Source organism: Aquila chrysaetos, chromosome 15 (genome assembly GCF_900496995.4).
Source record: "Aquila chrysaetos chrysaetos chromosome 15, bAquChr1.4, whole genome shotgun sequence".
Lineage (NCBI taxonomy): Eukaryota > Metazoa > Chordata > Aves > Accipitriformes > Accipitridae > Aquila > Aquila chrysaetos.
In genome coordinates, this window is record NC_044018.1 from 15,819,188 (window position 1) to 15,832,412 (window position 13,225).

A 13,225-nucleotide genomic window follows, 5' to 3' on the forward strand; every position below is an offset into this window, starting at 1 on the left:
TAGGTGATGGTGTGCTTCTGATTTGGTTCCTGCTCATGTTTGTGTGTACTGTGGGATAATCTATGTTTTAATTTAAATACAAATGTGGTATCTGGCCAGCTGATGGCGTAGCTTCTGATGATACCACTGGACAAATGAAGCATGTGTAATCCCAACCAAAACTGGGCTAACCAGCAGGTCCAGTGGTTGTGAGCTGGGTTCACTGTTCAAAAAATGTTTGCTTTAGCACAAGAAGCCGTGTTGCAATGCTGTTTGGTGTTCTTAAGCAACGTGCTAAATGTAGCAATGTGCCATTGCATGGTTGGAAATTAAAAATATCATCTAAGTAGCAAATCTGACACCTATGATCCTCAAACGAACCGGATGAAATGTACCTTGTAGAATGTTATTTTATCTCTTTGTATTGGGGTTGAGAACTGAGGGCCAGGTGCAACCCTTGAATTCAATCTGGGCAGCATACAGAGCAGAGGGACTATGTATATAGGAACCAGGGGCCACCAGGTACAGGATGCCCTGTATCTGCACTCCCTAATGAGCTCAGCAGAGTGGGGGCACTTTTTAGGCCAGGGGAGGTGGGCACGGTGTATCTCTGGGCGGTATTGGCAGGGAGCGGGTACTGGCTGGCTGGTACTGGAGAGGTGGAGAGGCAGAACACGGGGCAGTCCTGGGGAGGGCTGGAGAGCCGTGGGGTGAGGTATGTCGTGGGCGGTGGGAGGCAGGAGTGGAGGTCTTGGGGTAGTATTGCAGCAGGGGTGGTACTGATGAATATTTTGGGGGATGTGGTACATGGCAGCCGTGGGGGGGCCGCGCCTGCGGGTGTGAGCACCGGGAACAGCCCCCATCAGCACAGGGAGCCAAAGAACAGAGGTGGTTTTAATATGGAGTGGCTGGAAAATTGGGAAATCCTCTGGGTGCCTCCTCCCTGATAGAAATGATCAGAAAAAATAATAGCTACAGAACATCAGTGGAACGCGAGTCTTGAAATCCAGGGGCAGCTGATCCCCCGAGAGCCTCCAGTGCGATGCTTGCTCAGAGCCTGCCTGCAGCACGCACAGATGCAGGTTTGTGCCTCTTCTCTCCCAACTTCCTCACAACATGTAAAGATTACCTAGGTGAAGGAAAAGTCAGGCTTTTTATATAGTGCTCGCTGCTATAGAAACCACTAGCTCTGTGACAACGTGCCCTGCTATGGAGGCACAGTCGGCAGCAGCTCCGGACTAGGGGATGCCATAACCTGCACTGTCAGTTTTTGGTATTTTTGACCAAAGCCTAGCTGCCTTTTGAACTGCTGTGTGTCTTTCACTTCTCCAACATGCAGCTTTTTAACATCGGAAATAGAGATGCCAAACACCTGGAGTTCTTTACGCGAAAAAAGAAATCCATAGCTTTGTAGTATAAAGGTTTATGTGCTATTTTAAGTCTGTCACAACGTGTGGATGACATTAAGCCTCTGCTGGTTTGAATTACAGCTGTAACTTTTCCCGGAAAGTCACTTTCAGCCACCTCTGTGTCTCTCCAACAGGAAAGAAAAGGCAGCATTAAAGGAGGTGATGTATGAAACGCATTTTGTCTACTAAGCCTTTCATGATAGTGTTAAGCTAAAAGTCTGTAAAATGACTGTAACTGGGGTGAATATTTCTGAAGTCAGAGGAGGATGGAGCTGTCAGCTGTGTCGGAAGAAAAGCAATCTAGTATTGATCCTCAATCAATAGAGCAATCCTGCTAATGCTTGTAATTCTAATTTCTGTCACTAGAAAACAAATAGAACAAGGAGAAAACAAACATAGAACATCCCAAAGACATCTGAAGTGCTCTCTGCTAAAAGTAAAAAGGAGATTGGATTCATGAAGTGTATTAAAGCAATAGATGTGCTTGCTTCTTTAGAGGTTACAAGATCTCTATATGATGAAAAAGGGAACTGCTTTATTAATATCCAATTTCTGGATGTTACAGCTGAGGCAGTATCTCAAAAGCATTTACCTGAGAAACGGATCTGCAAATAAATACTCTGATGAGAACAAAAAAACAACATGGAAGATACAGTACAAAATAAAGCTCTCTTTTCAATGACCAGGGTTAGCTTGTCTTGAGCACAGTCATGCAGTGTGTGTTCTCACTGAAAATAGGTGTCCAGGAAATCTGAACAGGAGCTTTCTGCAAAGAAGAAGGTGAGGATGGACAACAAGGGCAGGGTCTAAAAACAGTTAGTTGGTTGCTTCCATCACCAGTACTGCCTCCTATTCATGCTTTAGCCTCCCATCCTGCAGAGTGGGCAAAGCAAGGTAGAGGCCAACCCCTTTTTATTTTTCCTTTAAGTGATTTTTCCAATGGCTGCATTATGTTTAACTCATGCAAAAAAGCATCCCAGAGTATGGGCAGGGAAGCTGTAGGCAGGTGGTGTCAGCAAGGTACTTTACGGACAGGCGGAGCAGGTCCCACCCGTGTTTGGCTTAGCAAAGCCTCCTCCTGTCATCCAGCCGGGTGCGTTAACCCAGCCAGGGCTCGGCTGCTGCTAGCCTGAGGACTTCTCGCAGGAGACAGCCTTGCCCCGACCTCGTGCCGGGACCCTCCCCAGAAAGGCACACAGAAGCTTGTTGCAGAGCGCCAGGCTTCATTTGGCTCCCAGTGTTAAGGAATTAATTGAACACCTGTAGCACCGGAGGAAAAAAAGCCCTGAAGGATTTTACAGGTATTTTGCAGTACCCAAAGCTGTTGCCTGCTCCTCTTCCCGTTGTTTCTCTTTCCAAGGAGACACAGTCACCTCCAGAGGATCTTTGCCTCCTATAGAGGTAATCTTCTGCTTACAGCAAGTTTACCTTCATTTTGCTGTTACCTACTTCTTTCTTCTACAGATGTCCTAAGCTAGTACGCACAGGTAAGTGGGTGAAGTTCAGTTCTTGATGCTGTGCCATTGGCCTCAGCAAGAGTTTGCATTTGACTTCTGTGGCCCCGAGCAATGGCGGTTTCATTAGGTTTGATGTGTTCTTTGGCTCACAGAGAGCCCTGTAAAGAGTTTAAGAAATTAGACTGCTTGTTTCAACAGAGACTTGTTTGCAGGTTTAGGAGCTGAACTTATTTTGCGTTCCAAACCAGTCATCTCAGATGAACTCCAGCGTCCCACTGGCAAAGTACTGAGTGGGGCAGAGCCAAGGCAGGGACTGGGTATGGAGACTGGGGAGCTGCTGTGGAGGGGAAGGACGAGAGCTTCGAATCCTGACCTCTACTGCAAGTTAGAAGCTAATTCTGCTAGCTTTTACATAGCTTTGTCCAGCTCCTCTCCTTTCAAACACCAGGACAGGCTATGCTATAAGCCCAACAGCCTTCCCTTCGGGGAAGAAATGTCGCAGGGGAAGAAATGTCACAGCAAAGTGTCGGTGCTACTCCAGGTACGCCTGAGTACCTTCTGCAAGCCCAGGGTGTTCTTGAATTGTGAGACCAGTACAACTCAAAACACAGACAGGCAGACACATGGGGTTGACAAACTGCCATACACAAGCTATTGGAAAGTGCGTGCTGAACGAAAGGTGCTGGGCCACCACTTCTTCTTTGAAATCAGTAGTCTATGTCAGGTGTTTTCAGAAGTAAAGGTGCTCTAGAAGTATTGAAGTTCATCCTCTAGTAGGATGAGGATTCTGGCAAACTGCAAAACCAAGTCTCTCTAGCAAGACTGCATGATTTACACACCCACTTCTTCTTAGTTTTGAATAATCTAGGATTATTGCTGCCAGACAAACTAAATTAGTCCTGTCATAAGCTCTCAAAGCCAGGCAATAGCAAAACCAGCTCAAGGGGTTTTGTTTTCTTCTTTAATTTTTAGGGCTTTGCAAGCTGTGAAAATGATGAAACACCTAAAACAGTGCGAGAGAAAAGATTGTATAGGATTATACTAAGTAAGCTTTCTGGTGGGAAGCATGCAATTATATATTATGTACTGTCAGCACATGGAGCATGATGGGACTATAATTTTACCTATGTTATTTCCCCTGGTTGCCAGAGAAACCATAATAAGAGAAGTCAAAATGCTCCTGTCCTTAGTGATCTTCTTAACAAACTCTCATAAACAGCATCAGATGTTATAATTGTTTTCTCTTCACTAGGCTGATATCTGATGTCACACATACCACCGTCAAAATCAGCTGGTTTACTGGTGCAGAAATCTAGACATAAATCTAGATTAAAAAAAAGCTATGCTGAAGGAAATGGAACAAGCACATTAAATAAAAGTAGTCATACATATGAATGCTTTCCTTTGCCTTTTCCTGAGAAGCTTTATTGATGCAGATAGAAATGAGAAAAAAGGGCTGCCAAGTCCAAGAAAATTAATCCTTGTCAATTTGAAGGTGAGTGAGGTGCTGATGAAGGTCTTGGTGATGGCTGGTGACGTGCACACTTTGAGAAGCCGTGTTCGGGGAAGAGCAGGGGCTCTTTGGAGACCTTTGGTTCTAACCACAGGCTAGAGCAGGTTTGCTTGGCAGCCTTGGGAAATAACGGCAGTGTCTCTTGGATGGACTTCAGGAGGCACGGGACAGGGAGGACAGTGGCAGGGACCTGCTGGAGGACAAACAGCCCTGGGGCAGCGGTAGCAGTAGGGAAGAAGGGAGCCAGAAGGACTCTTCATCCCCTGTCCCTGCGGAACCAGCAGCTGAGCAGGTTGCTGAAGGCTTCCTCCTCCTCTTCTTCTTCCTCCTCCTTGTCCCTGTCAGTTGGGTCTTTGGGGCTCTGTGGAGGAGCAGGGTAATGGGATGACACCAGGGTAATGGGGGAAAGCTGCCCATCTGGCAGATCCTGGAGTTAAAATTTTAATATGATTTTTTTTTACCCCTGTTCCTTTTCTGTCCTTTGAGAAGTGGTGCTCTGGGCCTGAAGCAGCAGTATTTCCATGATCGATGCAATCATATTTTTTCATCCAGAAAACTGAGGGTACAGATAAACAGGGAGTGATGGCTAAAATGAACCTAAACTAGAGTAGCTGCAAACACGTCCCATGCTCTTTCTGCAGCCTCTTGTAGCAGTGGCTGGTGGCCCCACAGCTGAGAATGTCTGCCGAGTCGCAGATACAGAGGAGAGAGACTTCTTTTTGAGTCTTATTATTACTGTATAAATAAAAGCACAGAAAGGCCAGAGAGAAGGAATTTATTTCGTAGAGGAAACTGAGCAAAATACCAGATTTGGGCTTTAGTTGTGGGACTAGAGAGGCTTCTGGTCTTTTGGAGCGTGCAGCCCGTGGGTATTCCCTCCCTCAGGTTCTCATGTTCACCTGCGAAGTCTCTGTGTCCCCTGTTGCCCTCAGATGATGAGCAGTGGCGGTGTCCCCGGGGAAATACAGCTGTCTTGGGAGGCTGGGACTGGAAAGGCAGGTCTGTCGGGTCAGGAGAGTGCACGGCATTGACAAGCGTAGCACAGCCCTGGCTGGCCTGCAACTTTTGTTGGGAATTGCAAGATAAAAATGCCAGTTCAGTTTTATTCAGGGTGGTGAGTGCAAAGCAAGTCCGAGCACTTGGGAGCCTCCGGTGAAAGCTGAGGTGGACATGCAAGCAGAAACGTTGAAGTTGGATTTGTGTGCGTGTGTTTGTCTACCCTTTCCTAAAGCTGATGGAAAGCACAGGTTTTCCCCTCATTTTTGGAAGAATTTTCTCAAGTAGGTTTAATAGTATATGAAGAAGAAATGACAACACCTCTCTGCCTGATTGGCAGCCCGCAGCTAACTTGTAATGAGTTTTTCTTAATAACATTTCAATTATTCTTCCTACTGAAGGTGAGTGCAAGATATAACTTAAGTAAAATTATTACAGCCCTATTTTTAAATGTCCCTGTGCAGAGTAACGGTTGGGGTGTCGAGTGGCTCTGGTGTTTGGAAATTATGTCTGATAGCCCCAGGAAAGCGTGAAAGAGAGCTGTCCTCTCGAAGCCTGTGAATAGTCATCCCAGTAACAAGCATATGAACAGCCCAGGTTTGTGTCCAAGAGAGATTTTGGGTCTCTTGTCTTGATGGAGATTTGATGAAACTGAAAAGAAACCATTTTTAAGTAGGTGTTTGGAAGAACAGAAAACATTTTTCTTACTGTATAATATAATTAGTAGAAGAAATGAGGTGGCCCCCACTGGCCAACCTCCCTGCTGTAAATCCTCTCCGAGTAAAATTTCATCAGATCTTCAAAAACATCTTGAGAAGTCTTTCACAACTGAAGAGAAGTCCCTAAAGGCAGCCAAATGGTTTTCACATTACCACAGTGGCTGCTAGTCCTGAGAGCCACTTAGGAGGGGTGGAAGTGGTTTTCAAATTATTTCAGCCTCTCCTCCTCCCATGCTGGTTTAAGTCTCTTCACAGGGTGTCCGTACCCACCACTGAGCATGCAAGGGAGGATGGAGTTACACGCTTACTGTAAACTGACTTTTGCCTCACGTAACGCATTGAGCAAATCATCAGCCGTGAGACTGCGGTCAGCGGCTGGTGAAATTGGATCTGAAATTATTGCAAGATCTATCATTAGGGGCAGTTATTACCGTATATAGACTATTCTCTGCATATACCATTTGCCCATTATTTTCTATTTGCTATGCAAAGTGTCTCTTTGTTGAAACATACCACCTTACCAATCAACAGCACCATTCGTTATGGCCATACTATGTATTTTGCATGTAATTGTTAACAGGATCATAACTGTGTGACTGACACAGCAAGCAAAGTGGCCAGCCATTTATCATTGCATTTCTGTGTGCCTTTATGTTGATGCTTGATTTGTAGCTTAGTTATGAATTTACATAAACCCAATCATTTTAATGAAAACTTGATTCAAACAGCCACCCCAGCATTTTGTACTATTTTTGTTTTCTTTCCTTGCTTCCTTGTACATAATGCTGGCCCTATTTTGTGTTCAGGCAAATGGAGAAATTAAAGTTCTTTACAATTTCTATATAATAAATCTCTCTCTGCTTGACAAAACATTAAGGATTTTTTAAAAATGCCATTTACTCAGTATATGTAATTGAACACATACGTGTTCTATGAATACATCTGGAGCATTATGCATGAATGCTCCCACATAACACAAAAAATGTGAAACAAACCAGGTTTTGACCAAAATCCAAGGAGATTCCAGGACCAAGGCAGCCTTTATTCTCATTTCCCTTTGAGTATATGAGAAGCCCTGAGTTTTGTGCCTACATACTGTTTCTGTTCTAGATGTGGGCTCCCACTGAGAAGATGCTCACCGAGTGTCGGGGATACCTTGCAGGCAGACCCCACCAGCTAGTTCAGGTGCAAGAAGAAGAAAATCACAAATATGTTCCCAGGCTGCAAAGCTCTGCCAAAGGGGCAGGGTCTGGTCCCCTAGGTAGGAACCTGCCCTGAGAGAGCCTGTTCTTTGTACGTGGGACAGCTCTTCGGCTATTCCTATTCTGCAAGGTGATGTGTTAGGCTGGGCAGCCACACTTGTAGCTCAGGACTGCATCTATATGCCTCTGGAAGACAGCCTTATCCCTGGTCTCTAAAAGTTTTAAGAGTCTATTATTCAGGGCATACATGATTTAATAGAAATAATAGTAGTGATATGAATAATGGTAAGCAGCTTTCTTTCTTGACATTGAGCCAAGTAAATGACACTTCTTTAATTTTGTGGTATCAGAATTGACTCAAACCAGACCTCGTGTACCTAGAAAGAAATGCCCTTCATACACAGTGGAGTTTAAGCATTTTCCTTATTAAAAAGTCACGCCCTGTTCTCCTGAAGTCAGTAGCAGAATTCCCATGATCTGAAAAGAATTATCAAATCCCTAACCAGATAATGTAAAAGAAAAGCATGCCTGAGTTATGGTTGTTGCTTAAGGATATGATGAAGCTTTGAACGGGCTGCCCTGTTTTCAAGACACAGTCTGAGAGCAATCCTGGGCTTCTTGTCTGGGGAGCGCCCGCCCAAAGCACATGGAGCTTCGCTGGGTAGGAGGGTTGCTGCCACGTGTTCTCCCAGCAGGTCCGTTGAGTTGCTGTCGTCGGTAGGAAGGGTGTTACTAGCTCATTTCGGGCAGTGTTTTGACAAGATGCTGGATGTGCGATCTCACAGAAGGGCTAAAAACAGCAGTGTACTCTTCAGCACAGACAGGCTCTTTGGAGAGGTTTGCTGCCAAACTCCGAAGTCTCTTGCTGCTCATGGGCAGAGAGGCATTTTTTGATTCTGAGTTTTATAACTTGGCTGCGTACTTTCTAGCTGGTGGTATAAAGCAGTTCCTGAACACATGCTGCCAAATTTCAAGTTTCTGCTGGAAAATGTTGTAAAAAAGCAAACCAAGAGCAAATATGAAGGAGAAAAAAAATCTGCTCTTTCCTACAGTAATTTTCAGAAATTGCTGAGCTGTTTCGGTAGGAAGTTAGAAAGAATCAGTCTGAGGTAGAGATCTGACAGGGAAATTTTCAGGCATAAGGATTGAAGTTTATAATCACAGAAATTTTTAATCACAATATTTATAATCACAGAAAACCTGGTGTTTACAATGGGAAGGTCAAGACATCCTGACCTCAGGCAGTACAGCCAGTCCCCCTGCAATAAGTTATCGGTCTCTGTAGAAAGAATTTGTGAAAACTGCTTTCAGGTGCACTTGCCCTTGCACAGAGTCATGCAAGTGCTGATCGCCTGCCTGGAAAAACATCGTTTCACGATTATTAGCAGTTTGGACCCTTGTTGCTTTTCAGTTGGCAGATAACGGCCCCTGGGGAGGTCTGGCCACGGGTCCGTGCCGTGGCCGGGTACCAGCCGGCAGAGGGGAGCCGACAGCCATGCATCCATCTCTGCCTGGTGCAAGAAAGCACAAGCTGCAGAGGAATGAATGAATGTCTGCCTTCGCATTTCCAGCTGCTCTGATTTTTAGTTTCCTACTGTGTTGTGGAGGTGCTGGAAGTGGGCTTTCTAGTGAATTAGGAAATTTAAAAGTGATGTGTTGATGACATAAATATACATGAATTCTCAAAATACTGAACAGTACACGCTCATGCCCTGAACATTTTATACTAGAAAACACATGACATGAAACTGTCTCAGAGCCTCTAAATGAGTCTTTAGTAAAACAGCAGGTTAATGAACCAACATTACAGACAAGATCTTGTGAGACAACTGCATGTCTGATAATCACATCCCTGCTAATTTTATGCTACTGGAATATTCCAAGTGTCTCTTTTCATCACAAACCATAAAGGGCCAGACATAAATGGACTGGAAAATATAATTTAGCGGGCTGTTTCTGTCGCTTGCTTATGTGATGACTCTTGCCTCCTCTTCGGTTGGTTGAGGGAGTTTCTGATTTGTTTTGCTGTCAGATTCAGCCTGCACAGAGCCTGGAATCACCCACTAGATTTAAGGGGTAGCAGAAGGGCCCTGCTCTGCTCACAAACCACGCTCCTTTTCCCAGCGGGAGCGGAGGGCAGGAGGGCAATGGCAGGAAAAGCTCCAGCAGTATGGGTGGGATGGATGGAGAGAAGAGCACTGATTATGGATGAAGAGGGTGCAGGGTCAGTGATTACTGTGCAGCATCAAAGGAGAAGGCGAGGATGCACCTTTCACAGTGGCACCTTCACAAAAGTGCTTGTTAAGGTGGGTGAGGTGATATGGGAGAAGGGAGTAACACTTAGAAATATTGGTGAGAGCGGCTTCTGGAGTGGAGGGCAGCTGAAGGTGGAGAGTATGGATTAGTGAGGTTAAAAGAGTGGAAGGCTGAAAGGAGGCAGATCAAAAAGCAAGAGATGGGAGGATGAACAATGAGTGTGAAACAAGAGAAAGAGGAGCACCAGCCAGCGTGGGTTTCTGGTGCTGCCCCGATGCCTGAGGGCAGTGAGTTTTCTCAGCTCTTGCTGTTCCTCAGCTTGACTTTTATAAAATGGTGGTGGCTCGACTTTATAGGATCACAGGATTATTCAGGTTGGAGGGGATCTCATGACATCATCTAATCTTTGGCATCATCTTCCCTTCCCCTTCTCTGCCTTGTCTGATTAAGTCTTTTCTGTCTCTCGTATGTAGTGTTACTACAATGTTTTTGTGTGGATATAACTGCTATATTACAAATAAAATACCTCCTGTTACCCAGAGACCTCAGGCTTGTAGATGCACAAGATCTTAGCACCTATGCAAGGCAAAAAGAAAGACGTAAACAAGCGAAGAGGAAGCGTAACATTTCTTCTGACTTTAATGTGGTTGCATCCATGTTTGCATTGCCTAAATTCCTGTTGTAGCAGCAAACCTCTGTGTTACCTACTTGAAGCATACTTCCTTGTTGTTCTGTACAAACTTCATCACAGGTGTAATGCAAATGAGACGTGAAGTACTATACGCGTATCTTACGGCATGGAAGAGCTTTGCATCACAGCCTCTGCTCAGACCCAGATAAATGCGATTCCTGGAATGTGGCGCTTGCTTTATGAGAGCAAGCCATCAGCTTCCCTAAATTACCTGTCAGCTCCAGGTGGGCTGTGTTCCCTTTGTGTTTTGTATTATTATTCTCACTATGATCATTATTATTTTCAGACTTGCCTTTGCTGTCTGAGATTTGGTAGGATACTCCTACTAAACACCACAATTATTGCTTTAAAAACACGCTGCCCTGCTGTAGTCAGCAGGACTGATGGGCTTGGAAGAAACCAGCTGTGCCTAGAAGGAGGAAAAACTGCTTCCCTGGAAGAAGGAGGAAAGTATTTCGGAAGGAATAGGATGTGCTGCATCCTAAAATACCAGGGTCATCGATACGGAGAGTAAGACGAAGCAGTGATTCTCCTGTCAGCCGGGGTGGGGGCAGCAGGGGTGACTGCCCAGCCCTTCCCTTTTGTCCCACGGGGAGGTTGGCAGGCTTCTTTCCCCAGCAGCCAGAGTTTCAGGTAACTTTTTGCCTTTTTGCTGAAGGACTAAAGCACTCCCTCGCAGGGCTGCTGGGGTTGTCTCGGCAGCCCGTGGCACGGTTCCCGGCACCACAGCTGCTCAGATCAAGGACTGGAGCCGAAGCATCAACCAACCTGCTTCTGATTGCCTGGACTGCTGCACGTTTTGACCTCGTCAGTGGGGGTTCGTGATTGCTGTTGGAGAGGCTTTCTTGCTGCAAACAAGCCTTTCTAACTCTTCTTTTATTCAGGGGAATTGTGCTCTGGAAAGACAAAATGTACGTGCTGAATGGGGAAGAAGAAAGACACTGATCTTTTGCTTTCTGCCATTCTTTATTAAATTCCCTCATTCTCCTCAAAGTGAGCTCTGTTTAAGGGTGTCTGGGAACCAGACAGATACATGCACATGTACGTATATAGAAATAGTGCCAGTGCTCATATCCATCATTCCTTCTGGAAAGTAATTTTAGCTCCCCTCTTCATCCACTGTGGATGATTTTTAAAGGGCAAATGTCATTTGCTCAAGGCAGGTTAAAAAGCCTTTCTCTGTGGGTTGACTAAGCCTTTCAAGTGCCTTTGGTGGGCCACAATTAATGAAGCACAAAAGAATAATCATCTGGTTGTTTAGAGAAAATGAAATTATAGGCTGTTATGAGCCAAAGTGCTGTAGTTTCTCCAGTGTCTCCTTCCACTTGATCTAAAAGAAAATTCTTAACAGAAAAGCTTGCACTTGAATGTTTAGCTGCTGTGAGGGGTTAAGCCTGGATGCAATACACACACAATTTTTCATATTAGAAATATACATTCCTTTCTGCCTCCTTTTCCTGTGTGTTCTGCAAAGTGAAATGGAGTTGAAGTCAGCATCAAGTAAAATTTTGAGTTGTGAACCCTCATCTCTGAGGATTATTAAAATTTGTCAAGGTGGGTTCATCCACCCTGAGAATTTTTGGCTCAGTGAGCCAGGAAACACTGGAAATATTGGGGGAAAAATAAATCTTAATGCCTTGTGCCTGATTTTCCAGACCTAACTGTGAATAAGGCTCTGGATGTGTTTCTAAGCCCTCTTTGTGCTGCTTTTCACTGCTCAGAGAGATTTCTCCAAGATGCTTCATTATCCGCAGGGCAGACGGGTGGCTGAGCAATGACTGAGTGACTGTGCCACTGTAAAACAAGAAAAGGCAATAAACTGGGTTTCCTGTAAAACAAAGACCTTTCAAAAGTAGAAAGATGCTGTTCGCATGAGCAGTCACTGAGAGGTTTGAGTGCTCACAGACCTCGCGTGAGACCCAGGCTCCAGCTGAGGGGCAGCGCATGCCAATGCACAGCTATAATCTCAATTATATTTTATCATCCAGATCACAATAACATGAGCGACTGAGGCATTTTGTTCAGTGCAGATTCACAGCCACACAAACAAAATCTTTTTTAAAATCTTCCGTCAGCATTCCCTAAGGTTCTACCTCCATCCCTTGAATTTCATAGACATATTTCTTACTGGCAGCAGAAATGGAGCCTGGCCTTTGCTGAGAAGGAATACTGATACTTTCTGCCTTGACCTTGAGTCTCCTGTGTGATATATCCGTTGGTTTACAGAGGTGTGCTGAGATTTCTTTCCATTTCTCTTTCCTAGCTAATCTGGTTCTGCGTCAGTACTACTGTAAAATTGTATTTCTAGAGCAAGACTTCCCTGAACCAGAAAGACTTTCTTTCTCATGCTCCACACGTCTTCACGTGTGGCTTTTTTTTGCATTGTAGCTGTAATAAACTCTTGGAGGAGCATCCCTGGCAGTTTGGCCATGTCTCTGCTGCCAGCCATCTAACAGTGATCTCAGATGTTATTCTAGCATCTGGGATGACTCATTACTGTAGGAATATTTGAAATTCTCCCAGTCCCATCACTCTGGACCAGCTATATGGGAACGAGTTACGTTTCCCAGAATATCGATATCAGAGTAAGACAACTGTTTATTGATTCTGTGTCTTGACTTGATGCTGCGAGTTCAAATATTTACAGACTTCCACCTTGTAAGACTCTTTTCATTACGGAAAGTAAGTCAGTCATGCAATTTAAAGTAAGTGCAAATTAATGAGATGAAGAACTCAGAGTGTTTCTCCAAATTAAAGAAGCACTAAAATTTTATTAGGCATGTAGGTGCAATTAAAGTTAACAAACCGACACAATTTTGATTCAGCTTGGTGTATCCTTATTATCCAGCCACAGACTACTGAGCGCTCCATTCTGCAGTGGACTAGTTCCACTTTACCCGAGTTACAATTCCTCTTGTATGCCTTTTATGGTGTCATCTCTCCAAAAGCTATTGAGGATTATGCAAATTTAGTTTTGCTTGATTGGAAATCCAGGGGTCTCAG

General features: G+C 44.7%; 1 long non-coding RNA gene across 1 annotated transcript in view; it reads left to right on the forward strand.

Annotated features, from left to right (window-relative positions):
• LOC115351146 overlaps positions 1–13,225 on the forward strand; it is a 72,651-nt gene that overhangs the window by 25,053 nt on the left and 34,373 nt on the right. The gene's annotated exons all lie outside the window — the stretch shown is intronic.